The sequence below is a fragment of the Meles meles genome, chromosome 6 (assembly GCF_922984935.1).
Source record: "Meles meles chromosome 6, mMelMel3.1 paternal haplotype, whole genome shotgun sequence".
NCBI classification, from domain to species: Eukaryota; Metazoa; Chordata; class Mammalia; order Carnivora; family Mustelidae; genus Meles; species Meles meles.
The window spans coordinates 152,459,282-152,473,609 of NC_060071.1; the positions used below are offsets into that span (position 1 = coordinate 152,459,282).

At 42.4% G+C, this 14,328-nt stretch overlaps 1 gene segment (V, D, J or C); it reads right to left on the reverse strand.

The window, feature by feature from the left end:
• The window catches only part of LOC123943797, a 78,270-nt gene that overhangs the window by 27,217 nt on the left and 36,725 nt on the right, over positions 1-14,328 (reverse strand).

Sequence of the window (14,328 nt, forward strand, 5' to 3'; positions counted from 1 at the left end):
AATGAATTTAATTTAGTGCTAATGACCAATTTTGAAAAAAAAAAAGTTTTTTTATTTTATAACCTTCCAGTGGGTATACTTGTGTTTGTAAGGTGTCCATGAACATATATGGGGTGAGATTGACCCCAGGATCAAGGTCAGTCCTTCCCCCACAGGAGCTGCTGCCCCCCACCCCAAATCATCTGCAGGACTGAGTGTCAGGCTATGAGGAATGTAGAACCTCTTTTGTAATGGGGATGGATTGATTTTGCTTATTTTATACTTTACCATAAATACAGAGAAAATTAGCATCATGTAGGTGTATTTTCATGTCTCTAACTTTCACTCTGTCAGCGTCCCTCCAGAATCACCTTTGTCATTACCTATAATAAGTTCAATGTATATATTTGACACAAGGTGAACGGCCCACACACGGAGTGTGTTATATGATAAACACAGGTGTCACAATCAACATTATGACAGTGAGTGCATCAATTCGCCCTAAAATTCCCAGCATTTCCTACTGGAATTCCTTCTTCTCTTTCCCTGGTTCACCCTGTCCCCACATAACTATTGTTCTTTCTCATGTCACCTTATACTAGCTTTAATTCCGTAGAATTCATAAATGGGACGTTGTACTCTATGTACTTTCTCAGTCGGGCTTCTTTGCCCCAGAATCGATCCTTGTGGATACAGTCGTGTTGCTGTCTGTATCAGGAGTCACTGGTTTTAATGACTGACAGCTCTGAAGGCAGCAGTTGGAAGCACCAGCTGGAGGAAGACCTGAAAGAGCAGAAAGAAGCCTCTTGCTTCAAGCCTCATCCACACACCCTCTTGACCCAGGGGTTCCTTGGTCCTAAAAGAGAAGAACTCCTTGTTCAAGAACCGTTTCTGCTGACTGTGGAGAAGAGAAATAAAGGCAGCAAGAGGTGGACCAGAGAACGTTGAGTTAAAAGCTCAGAAAGACCTGTCAGTGGAAGATGAGAGGCACCAGGAGGAAGAACAGCATGGGAGGAGCTGTCCTGCTGCAGAAGAAACCTGTGCACAAACAAACCCGACACTCAGGCACCAGCCTGTGGATGTTATGTCAAGTGGCCAGCCTCTGACTATGCCCATAACTCCCACATGCTCCACTCAGTTCCACTGTTAACCTCAGCCGTGAGCTGCAGGCACCACCTGGGAGTAGCAGCTACTCATTGCCTCAAACCAGGAGCCTTATTTCCTTGTCACCAGTGCACGGAGACTACCCATTTCTGCAGCCACACCTGCCCACACACCCACAGAGTGTATCTGACATGAGTGGAATCTTCTTTTGTTGATTATTTCTTTCCTGCGTTACTGAGGCTCATTAGGAGGTGCAACACGTGTGTGTCTCCTACTGACTCCACGTAATTAACTTACTTTGAGCCATTGTGGATCTTGATTGTGAGTATTAACTGTGACTAGAATATAGTCTCTGTCAAAACAGTGCAAATTTATTGCCACTCTGCCACCCTGCTGCTTTTCTATTTTAATCAGAAAATAAGAACCATTATGCTTTCCTGAAAACATGACCTCTGTTTCAGATTCTGTCTGTTTCTTTGTACAAAGTGTATTTAGAACAAAGGAGTGGAACTCCAATGGGAATGCCTCAGGAACTGCACAACCAGGAAGAAGACTGTGTTGCCCCACGTGGAGCCTCCGGGCAGCCATGTCATGCTTTGGGACAGAGCTGGTGTGAACTGCACATGAAGCCACATTCTTCCTTGTAAGTGTTGACAATCACAGGGGACATCGTGCACTACACACATGCATCAGTCCTCCCACAAACAGGAGTGGAATCCAGATATTTGATTCCCTTCCCTTGTTTTGTCTCCCAATGTTTTTAACTCAGTTAAGCCCCTTTATTGATCACTTTTCTAGGGTGGAAATGAGTAGTTTGAGAGGAGGAGTGTACATGAGCATTGGAAAGCACAGGCTGTGTCCTTAGAGGAATGTGCTATAAGGGTTTCCTCTCCTTCCTCATTTTGTTGACTTCCTCCCAGTATCCACTCGGGAAGGCAAACATGTGTGCTGGGCCTTCACACAGTCTGTGGCTTCTTCCGTCAATGTGCTTTTTCTCATTTTCTGGACATCGTCCTAAGCCTTGGTTCAGCTCCAGTAAAATCTTTCTCATAAGTCCTAGTCCTTCCTTGACCACGTGGCCTCCTCAGGTAAGATGATCACTTAGTTCTTCATGGCTCACACTGTTCCCTGTGTGCCTCTCACTCAGAACACGTATACCACCATGGTACTTACACTTGTTCACAAGCAGGTAGAAGCAGAGATGCCTAAATTTCCTTAGTCCTTGAAGAAAACAGTTACCTTCGTCACCTCCGCACTGTGTGTCGCTGCTGCAGAATTCATTCAGCCCATGTTGAGTAGTGGTTTTCCTGCAGGCTGGCCTTTGCTTATGACCTCTACTCTTTACATGTACCTGATCTTGTGCGTAGTGACAGAACAGCATCCATATACTGCCCAGGCCAGTTCTATGCACCATGCAAGGTAGTCAACCTATTGGACATTCTTACCACTAGTTCATGTGGTGAACGTTATGAAGAGGCCACTGTAGTCTCAGTGATGAGGACCAAAAAAAAAAGAGAGACATAATTTCCAGATCCTGACCATTCTGAGACCCACAAATGAATACAAAATGCAGATCCTTTATTCTTTACCCAGAACTCTAGTGTACAGTTCTATAACTGTTTGTGTAATTCATTAACGAATATTTATTTGGTTCTAACTGCACAAACTGTAGCCCTGCCTGGTCTCTGTGAATACAGCAATGAACATAAATAGAACTTGCCTTCATGGGGCTTACCTTTGAGGAGGGAAGACAGACCATAAGTCAGTAACAATCCTCTCTTTCTCCACATGGTAAAGGATTCTCTGTCTGACTCTGGTGTGGAGAGTAGTTAGGAGTGAGATAGGGACATGGGAGCTTGGAATCTGGAAGGTGAGAAGATTCTTGCTGGTGTCCATGTGAAAACTGATAGGAGTTCAGTCCGATTGGCAGCAGTGAAGGGGTGAGAAATGGTTGGATTCTGAGTGTGTCTTGAATTTGTAACTGGCAAGACTTGCTGACTAATTGGCCATGGAGTGAGAGAAAGAGGCGGTTAAGGAGAGCACTCAGCTATCAGCCCCAGAGTTCGGAGTCTCCCTCCTTCATCCTGTGAGAAGGGCAGTTCCACCCCTGTCCTCGTATCTCTTGTGGATTCCTGGAGGTTTTGTTCGCTGTGTCTCACTATCTCTGGCTTTGCTGTTTCTCCTTCTGTCCATGTTTTGGTATGTTCTGTCTGTCTGTCCTCTCTAGCAATCTCATCCCCACTCTGCACCTTGTATGAACAGTTCTCTGTTGCATCACTATCATTCATATATTTCCTTCTGCTTTATTTTTTTTTTTAATATATTTTGCCCCTTTTTTGTTTGGGGTTGATTCAGGTAGGAGAATAAATGTAGCCCTTATGTTGAGGGTTCTGGAAATAGTGTCCTTGAGAATTATGGATGGAGAGGATACTTCTACCCCATTTTCCCCATTCCAAACTACCCTTCCAGACACAACCATGATGAGGTGGTCATGTGTGACAGTCCAGAGGGTTTACATCAGAGCAAACAGCTTCAAATTGAGACACAGACATCCATTGCCTCCTGCTTCCCAGAGTCCTTCTGCTTCTGAGTGACCATCTATGACTCCCCATCATGTTTGGCCTAGAATTGGATTCTCTCTCTCAGGACCACATCGGGTTACCTTCATTTATGGTGCAGCCTCCCATTCATCCTAAAGCTCAAAATTTGCACTTTATCTACTAGAGACTGTTTGGGTCTTTTTCCTTTCAGGCCATATCCTAAAGGGAACTTGTCTTGGCACACTCGGAGGTCACTCTGAAGTTTTCCTGAGCAAGGAACATGTCCTCTGATAGGAATTTACGGACTGTTCCTGAAAAATAGGGCTGTCACTCTATGCTTACCCATTTTGCAAAGTTCCTAGTTCATGCACATATGTAGATTGTTAGAATTCCCACAATTTCTCGGAAGGACCCTCTGTTGTTGCAAACTTCACTGCTGTTTTGTTCTCTCCGAGGTTCTCCACAGTGTGTCCCTGCAAAGTGGAGCTTTTCTTGATAGACAGCTCTCCACTGGAGCTGCTCCAGTATTTAATGGAGAGGAGACCTGGACACCTCACTGCAACACAAGATAAGATGTGACTGACTAAGGTGAGACAGGAAAAGTACTGTGGGAGTTTAGAGATTCCTGTTGGAGGTGTGATTTCAGTTCTTAAAGATGTTTCTCTCTTTTTAAAGTAAAAACCACCAAAATACAGTATGTTTTGAAAAAATTAATATAATAGACCTTAAATAAGAATCACTGGTTTTAATAATTAGCACATTTCCAAAGAATGAACATAGCAGGTTTTTACATTTTAAGAAGTTGTTTGGGGGTCGAATTGTTTCCAGTGTCTTATGTTACAATAAAGTTGTTTCCCGCCTCGATATGTAGTTGAGGAACTCAGAAAATATATTATTTATATGCTTTCCACAAGAACCACGAACCTGAAGAAGATGCAGAGGAAAAATTTTGCATCAATATGCGAGTTTCTCTGCCCTGTTAAGGTTCTACTTTCCATATGTGTTTTTGAAAGATCATTGTCAATCATGGCAATATAAATAAAACACAATTAAAACAAATAAGTTTCTGTCAAGATGTTATAAGGACATGTGTAATATGTTTATGTAATAAATTTAAGGTATATTTGGAAAATCTTGATGCCCATAACTATATTAGGGGTTAACTATGGAGCAGAAATCCAAGGTATCATTTATAGCAATGGATTAAATAATCAGCATATAATTCAAATCCCTGTCCATTAAGGGACTCGATGAGTCTAATTTTATGTGGAAATAACATCAACCTTGAAGACACAATCTTATTTCTGATCTAGATTCTGTGTCTGTGGCAATGAGACGATTCTGTTCAGGGAGACAGGAGAAGATCTGTTGGGACATTCCTTCTTTGCCCCAAGTTACCTTCAGAAGAATCTCTCCCTTCTCCCAGTCCTTGTTTGGGTCTGCCTGTCACCTTTGGGAATGCTGCCACTCTGTCCACCCATGATGGGGGTTACCTGGGGTTTGCAAGTGTCATAAAATTTATTTTACATCCAGGTACTGGAAGCAGTCTGACTGTCACTTTCCTCAGATCATCTGCAGGCTCTCAGCTCTTTCGTGTCACCAGGTGATATCAAAGCCTGTTAGTTAAATGTTCTCTTGTAGCACGGTGCAGTGTAGAGGCCAACTGGTTACAACCTTGATTCAGTACTTGGGAGGAAACTCAGAAAGAGAATAAGAATATTTCCTTCCCATGTGTCATCAGCAGTAGTAAAGTCCTGGGGAACCTGAGAGGTGGTACATTGTGAGAAACCCGTCTCATAGAACACAGGTAGATGGACTTAATCCCATGTCCACCCTCCATGGCATGTGCATATATTTTATTTCTTGTATGTACACTTTCCCACGTTGTGAAGTCATTCCTGAAGCAAAGCCTCCATCCCTTCCTGCAGATGAAAGTCTTCTTGATTTGTCTTTCCATCCTGGGTGATACCATCTTTATATCCAATGTCTGAGGTTCACACCTGTCAGCTGTCATGATGGGATAATGGTGCATGATGTGGTTCAAAGTCAGATACCACATGATCATCATATCCACAGTCTCCTGGAAAGTTTGAGAGGAGATCATCCTTAAAGTAAATTTACACAAACTCTAAGAGATGCATGGACACTATTGTCCAAAGATACTCCCACTGACACTGATGTTTAGTGGTCAATGGACACAAGAGCACATGTCTGATCTCCCTGTGACATGGTACCTGGTGAGGCAATGCATTTTGGAATATTTCCTCCAATTCTATCTCTGCCCTTTTGCATTATGCTGTGGGGACATTTAAAAGGATCCATGCATCATATCCCTAGTAAACTAACAAAGTCAATCTGCCTGTAAGTTTTTTTTTTTTTTGCTACATTTTTTATTTGTTTATTTACAGCATAACAGTGTTCATTGTTTTGGCATCACACCCAGTGCTCCATGCAGTACGTGCCCTCCCTATTACCCACCACCTGCCTGTAAGTTTTTAATGGATTCCTTTGATTTCTTTCTTAAATTTTCTTTTAAATTTTTTTTCAGTGTTCCAAGTCCTTTGACTTTCAATTAGTAAATTCAAACCTGATGGGAGAGCAGCAAATAAATAAATAAATAATAAATAAATGCTACCCTTCAACCTCTTTGAAGGATTTACAGGGACTTTTTTTTTTTTTTAAGATTTATTTATTTGACAGATAGAGATTACAAGTAGGCAGAGAGGCAGGCAGAGAGAGAGAGAGGAGGAAGCAGGCTCCCAGCCAAGCAGAGAGCCCAATGCGGGGCTCGATCCCAGGACCCCGGGATCATGACCTGAGCTGAAGGCAGAGGCTTTAACCCGCTGAGCCACCCAGGCGCCCCAACAGGGACTTTTGACAACAATCGCAACAGGGAAATTCAATTCCAATTCAATTTCAGGTTGCAGCTCTGATCTATCTCTGTTTTCGTTTTCTCAGCGCAGACCCTTTGACTTTGCTCGATAAGTACAGGACCTCTGTTCTGTCTCCACATCCCCCATTACCCATCCCTGAATGGATCATGTGCATCAGGAAAACTTCAAACTGGCTGTGCCATCCAAAATGCACCTGTGTTCACTGCATGGAGACATGGAGTGGTGCTAGTAATTTTCCTTCAATTCTTGTCCTTGGGGAGCACCCCTCACAACTTGCTCATAGCCCCGGGCTCACTGCCAGGAGGTGCATTCTCTCTAAGTCTCCTAGTGAGTGAGGTTATGTAGGTGGACAACATATGTCAACCATTACTGCAAAATAATATTATAATTGCATACTATTTAATTGAATTCCTCATTCAAAGAGCCATTGAACATTAAGACAACTGGATCAGGGCAGAGAGAAATAAATTAGTGTATTCTGAAATAAAGCACTGGATTTCAACTTTGAGCTTCAGCATATACAGAAGAAGGAATTTATCACACCCTCATTGCTACAAGAAAATGTGGGATGCAGGAGTTAGTATGGTGGAGAAGGGGTTCCTAGGCTTGGATTCCTGGAACACAGCTAAGTAGTCATCAAGTCATTCTGAGCAGCCAAGAAGTCAATCAGAGGTCTGAGAGAACAAAACCTGCAAGTCTTCAAATAGAAAACCGACCTCCTTTTGGAATGTAGCAGGTGCAGAGAGTTACCTTGGGATAGATAGAGATGTGATGGTGACATCAGGGATGGAGCCCGCTTCTGGAAGCTACCACGATGTATTGTAGCAGCAGAGCACAAAATCTGAACTTTTAGAAGTGTGCTACTCTGGGGATGTGCCTGGCATAAAGGTGCTGAAGTGGCAAAGTGGGGCAGAATTCCAGGTTCTGAGGTCTTCTGAGTCACAAGAAGGATGTGTGGCACCATTGTGATGTACAGATGCTAGGCAAAGAGCCTGTAACCCGGTTGAACAGTGAGTCTCAGGGCAGGCTTTCTGCTCTGATTTGCCATAAACAGTGAACCACATCTGGTCATGTGACCTCTTTACTGAGACGTGTTGGCAAATGTAAAAAGGTATGAGACTCTCCCCTGGAGGTATAGCATGGGTCCACAACATAAGAGTTTCTAATTTTGAAATTTTGAAACTCAATCATGTGCCTGAGATACAGCAGCTCAGACACAGGTAGGGTGAACATGGGTTTCAGATGGAAACATTGGAAAGAAAGGGGTTGATTGATTTTCTGTGAGGGCACACTGACTGTGCACAGTGTGCACAGTTTTCTGTGACCTTGCACACTGACCCACACAAACTGTGGGGTTTATGTGAAATTTCAACTTCTGCCTAGAGAGAAGATGCCATGTTCAACCCACCCATCAGTTCCATCAAGAAGCAAAACAGTGGCACCTAGTGGAGGGCAGACTTGCTTGCACCAAGCCCTGTACCCTGCTTCCAAGATGTGCATTTCCATGAGGGCAAAACCCCTGAGAATAATCACAGCAGGCACCTGCCCCAGAAGATCCACAGGACAATTCCATCTGACCAAGTTTAATGATCATAAAATGTGGCACACTTTCAGTTCCTGGGGAAGTGGGTTTACATTTCTTTCTTTTGATTCTTAAGTTTTCTTTATATTTTTGATTTATTTTCTCATCTTTCTTCACATTTTGTACTATTTTCTCCTTATATTTTCTTAGGTTTATTTTTTTATAAATACACATACTTATTTTTTTTTCTATTTTTACTTTTTCATTTATGTATATTTATTTATTTGAGATGTATATTTTATTTAAGAAGCATTCATGATGACAAATCCTCGATTTATATGTCTTAATTCTCCCCTCATCTTATTTTATTTTCCAGAAAAAAACAAGGAAAGGATGAACAGACACTTCTGCAATGAAGCCATACAAATGGCTTATAGGCACATAATAAAATGTTCATCATCCTTAGCCATCAGGGAGATTCAAATCAAAACCATATTGAGATACCACCTTACATTAATTAGAATGGCCAAAATCAACAAGACAGGAAACAATGTATGTTGGAGAGGATGTAGAGAAAGGGGAACCCTCTTACACTGTTGGTGGGAATGTAAGCTGGTACAGCCACTTTGGAGAAAAGTGTGGAGATTCCCTAAGAAATTAAAAATAGAGCTAGAGCTGTCCTATTACCCTGCATTTGCAGTACTGGGTATTTAACCCAAAGATACAGATGTAGTTAAAAGAAGGGCCATCTGTACCCCAATGTTCATAACAATAATGGCCACATTTGCGACACTGTGGAAAGAATCAAGATGACCTTCAATAGATGAGTGGATAACGGAGATATGGTTCATATATACAATGGAGTATTTTGCCTCCATCATAAAGGATAAATATCCAACTTATGCATCAACATGGATTCGTCAAGAGGAGATCATGCTGAGTGAAAAATCAAGCAGAGATGGTCAATTATCATATGGTTTCACTTACTTGTGGATTATAAAGAATAACAGGGAGGATTTTGAGAGGAGAGAAGAGAACTGGGGAAAATTGAGGGGAGATGAATCCTGAGAAACTGGACTCTGAGGAAGAAATGGAGGGTTTTGGAGTGGGGGAGAATAGGGGGTTAGGTGAGTCTGGTCGGGGGTCTTCTGGAGGGCACGTATGGCATGGAGCACTGGGTGTGGTGCATAAACAATGATAGTTGGAACACTGAAAAAAATAAAATAAAATTTGAAAAAAGAAGATATTGAAGGGAAATGAAAGGATACAAATATTCACCCTAGAAGAAGGAATAAGATGTAGGTTTTTAGTCAGTTTTTTTTTTTTTAATTTATTTGACAGAGCAAGTTCACAAGTAGGCAGATAGGCAGGCAGAGAGAAAGAGGAGGAAGCAGGCACTCTGCCAAGCAGAGAGCCCAATGCGGGACTCGATCCCAGGATCCTGAGATCATGACCTGACCCGAAGGCAGAGGCTTAACCCACTGAGCCACCCAGGTGTCCTTTAGTCAGGTTTTTAATCAATACAAATATAAATATGATGTCTGAACTACAATTTAAATTGATGATTTTAAATATACTAGCTGGACTTCAAAAGGGATAGAAGACACTAAGAATCCCCTACTGCCATGATAAATGTACTAAAATTGAATCAGGCCCAAATTAAAAACAAACAAACAAGCTCTAAATTCAAGACACAATCCCAAGTGGAGGCCATAAGAAGTAAGATTGGATGAAGGAGAGGAGAAATCAGGGGTATACAAGATAAAATTATAGAAAATAATGACTGAGAAGATGATGGAAACCAAGATAATAGACCACAAAGGTAGACTTAGGTAACTCAGGTGCTTTTTAAACATAATAATATTTGTATCATAAGCGTCTCTGGAGATGAACAGAGAGAAAAGAGGAGATTAGGTTTATTCTGTAAGATAGAAAATGAAACGTTCCATAATATGCAGAAGGACACAGACACCAAAATCCAGGAAGTGCAGGGAATTTACATTAAATTCAACAAAAGCTGACGATCTCTAAGGCATATCATAGTCAAACTGACAAAACACAACACAAAGAAGGAAAGGATCCTAAAAGGAACTAGGGAACAAAAGAGCTTAACCCTTAGGGCTTTCAGTACAACACAATTGTGTAATGTGATGATCAGAATCAAATCCCCCTGAGTCATCACATCCACATCTTCTGGAAAGTTTGAAAAATCATCACTCTTAAATGAAAGTTCCAGAAACTCCAGGAAACCCTGGTTCCCTTGTACCAAGGTTCTCCTTGTGTGTGTCCACTGCATCATTTCACATAGCCCTGGGATAGTCAACTTGTTAGTCTTGTCTGTGGGAGGAAAAATGTGAGAAACCCACCCTGAACCTCACTGAAGGAAATTATCAGTTACTTTTCACAACAAAAGCAGCAGAGTAACTCCAGAGCATCAGTGTTTGGGTTCATGTCACTAATGTCTTCATCTGTCCCAGCTTCTGTAACAAGGTACACAGACTGAGTGACTTTAAACAATACACACTAATTTCTCACAGTTCTGTAGTCTCGGTAGGTGTAGACAAGGTGTAGACAGATTTGGTGTCTGGAGAGCCTACACATCTTAGAGTGTCCTTTCCCTGTCACCTCACATGTGGCCAGGATGCAAGGATCATTCCCAGTCCTGGTGTGTAAAGGCACTAATACCATCATGAGATTGCCCTCTCCTGACCTAAGTGCTTCCCTGAAACTCCTCCTCCTCATTCCAACATATTGCTATTAGTATTCCCTGTGATGGTAGAGGTCACCCACACTGAGCTGACAGCAACAACTAAAGGATCAATTAGTTATTCCCTGCAGGTGGAGGGCCCCTCCAATCCAGCATCTCAACATGAGGATTCTCATGGATCCAGTAGAAGCTTCCGGTCTCTGTGTGTACACAGGGGACACAAGACCTTCAGAACAAGCTGGTAACCTTGGGGAGCGAGTTGACTCCACCTCAGATACTGGGTAGAACTTGGTCTATTTTGCAGGAGACAAGAAGGTGGGGAAGTAGGAGAAGGCACCGTTTCAACCTGTCCCCTAAAGTGAACTGATTACCTACCAAAGAACTCTGATAACCCATGAAATCAGCCTGAGATTAAAATTATACACTTCTGGATCTCTATGGTGGCAGAAGAAACCAGTGGGCAAATAAAGTGGAGTGGAACATTTGACTGATATTGGAAGATAAACAAAAGGGGGAGGGAGCCACCAGAAGAGACTCATTGGGAGGTAATACTCCAAAAGGATAGTGACCTGAGACTGGGGACAAGCATTAACTTGGAGTCTGGTTGAAAGCACTCAAAAAGTGCAAAGAATCATGGGGGGGAAATTGTGGAAATTAGGCGGTTAGGGACAGGGGCTTAAGTCCGCTAACCCAGGATAGTCACCGCTGGTGTTGAGCCAGATAGAGTGTGGTCAAGTAACCAGGTCTTGGTCCCTGAGTCGCAGGCACACCTGAAAGCATCTAAGTGGCAGCTCCTGTGAGGGAGAGGGAGCCTCGCCAGCTGGCCAAACCACAGCCTTTTTCACTCTCCACATGTGCCATGCTACCAGAGTCTGTGTCATACCCCACACCCTCCCCTGAGAGAGGTGCTCACAGGTACCATCGGACACTCTCTCAGACCCCAGAGAGTCTGAGCACTCCCAGACCAGGCCAGAGTGAAAATCTCGGCGTGCTCTCACTGCTGGGACCTCTCTGGTGGTCTGGACCTGCACAGACAGCCGAGACTATTGTGGTTTTGGGTACAAGTTGGAGTTCCTGTGACCCCAGAGACCCTGACAGGGAACATGCTCTGCCAGCGGCAAAGGGAGAATTTATGTGCTCTGGAGCACCCAGAGGTTAACAGACTGAGTCTTCTCTCTGAGAGGGAGGTCTGGGTGCAGTTTACTTTCCTCTAAACCTCCGAAAACCATCAAAAACCGCTAAGGGAAGAGAAAACAAATGAACAACGCAAAAAACAAACAAACAAACAAACAAACAAACAAACAACAACAAAAAAAAACCTCCAGAGAACAAAAGCCTGAAAAACTGGTTTCCTCTGAGCCCACTCCCTTGATGGGGGCGGGAGAACTTAACTCCAGCAAGGCTCCAAGAAAACCCAAGAGCCAAACAATAACAAAAACAAAACAAAACAAAAAGACAAGAGGAAAACCACCACTACTTCATAGATACAACTTTTATTTTTAATTTGTTCCCACTATGCTGGTTCTTTTCATTTTTTTATATTTTTGTATATAACTTTTTAACCTATTTAACATCACAGTGAGGTATCCAGTACATCAAATTCCATAATAACCTTTTAACCTGAACTTTTAAATACATATACCCTGTTTTTCTTTTGCTTTTCTAATTTTTTAATTTTTAAAAAAATTATTTTTTTAAAATTTTTTTTCCATTTCATTTTTTCAGCATAACAGTATTCATTCTTTTTGCACAACAGCCAGTGCTCCATGCAAAACGTGCCCTACCCATTACCCACCACCTGTTCCCCAAACCTCCCACCCCTGACCCTTCAAAACCCTCAGGTTGCCCCAACCTCCCACCCCTGACCCTTCAAAACCCTCAGGTTGTTTTTCAGAGTCCATAGTCTCTTATGGTTCTCCTCCCCTCCCCAATGTCCATAGCCCACTCCCCCTCTCCCAATCCCACCTCCCCCCAGCAACCCCCAGTTTGTTTTGTGAGATTAAGAGTCATTTATGGTTTGTCTCCCTCCCAATCCCATCTTGTATCATTTATTCATCTCCTATCCCCCTACCCCCCCATGTTGCTTCTCCATGTCCTCATATCAGGGAGATCATATGATAGTTGTCTTTCTCCGATTGACTTATTTCACTAAGCATGATACGCTCTAGTTCCATCCACGTCATTGCAAATGGCAAGTTTCATTTCTTTTGATGGCTGCATAGTATTCCATTGTGTATATATACCACATCTTCTTTATCCATTCATCTGTTGATGGACATCTAGGTTCTTTCCATAGTCTGTCTATTGTAGACATTGCTGCTATAAACATTCGGGTACACGTGCCCCTTCAGATCACTATGTTTGTATCTTTAGGGTAAATATCCAGTAGTGCAATTGCTTGGTCATAGGGTAGTTCTATTTTCAACATTTTGAGGAACCTCCATGCTGTTTTCCAGAGTGGTTGCACCAGCTTGCATTCCCACCAACAGTGGAGGAGGGTTCCCCTTTCTCCACATCCTCGCCAGCATCTGTCATTTCCTGACTTGTTAATTTTATCCATTCTGACTGGTGTGAGGTGATATCTCATTGTGGTTTTGATTTGTATTTCCCTGATGCCGAGTGACGTGGAGCACTTTTTCATGTGTCTCTTGGCCATCTGGATGTCTTCTTTGCAGAAATGTCTGTTCATGTCCTCTGCCCATTTCTTGATTGGATTGTTTGTTCTTTGGGTGTTGAGTTTGCTAAGTTCCTTATAGATTTTCGATACTAGCCTTTTATTTGATATGTCGTTTGCAAATATCTTCTCCCATTCTGTCAGTTGTCTTTTGGTTTTGTTAACTGTTTCCTTTGCTGTGCAAAAGCTTTTGATCTTGATGAAATCCCAATAGTTCATTTTTGCCCTTGCTTCCCTTGCCTTTGCCGTTGTTCCTAGGAAGATGTTGCTACGGCTGAGGTCGAAGAAGTTGCTGCCTGCGTTCTCCTCAAGGATTTTGATGGATTCCTTTCTCACATTGAGGTCCTTCATCCATTTGGAGTCTATTTTCGTGTGTGGTATAAGGAAGTGGTCCAATTTCATTTTTCTGCATGTGGCTGCCCAATTTTCCCAGCACCATTTATTGAAGAGGCTGTCTTTTTTCCATTGGACATTCTTTCCTGCTTTGTCGAAGATTAGTTGACCATAGAGTTGAGGGTCGATTTCTGGGCTCTCTATTCTGTTCCACTGATCTATGTGTCTGTTTTTGTGCCAGTACCATGCTGTCTTGATGATGACAGCTTTGTAATGGGTTAACTAGGAAATTAAAGAAGTATTGAAAAAATTCATGGAAACAAATGATAATGAAAACACAACAGTTCAAAATCAGTGGGACACAGCAAAGGCAGTCCTGAGAGGAAAATATATAGTGGTACAAGCCTTTCTCAAGAAACAAGAAAGGTCTCAAGTACACAACCTAACCCTACGCGTAAAGGAGCTGGAGAAAGAACAAGAAAGAAACCCTAAACCCAGCAGGAGAAGAGAAATCATAAAGATCAGAGCAGAAATCAATGAAATACAAACCCAAAAAACAATAGAAAAAAATCAAT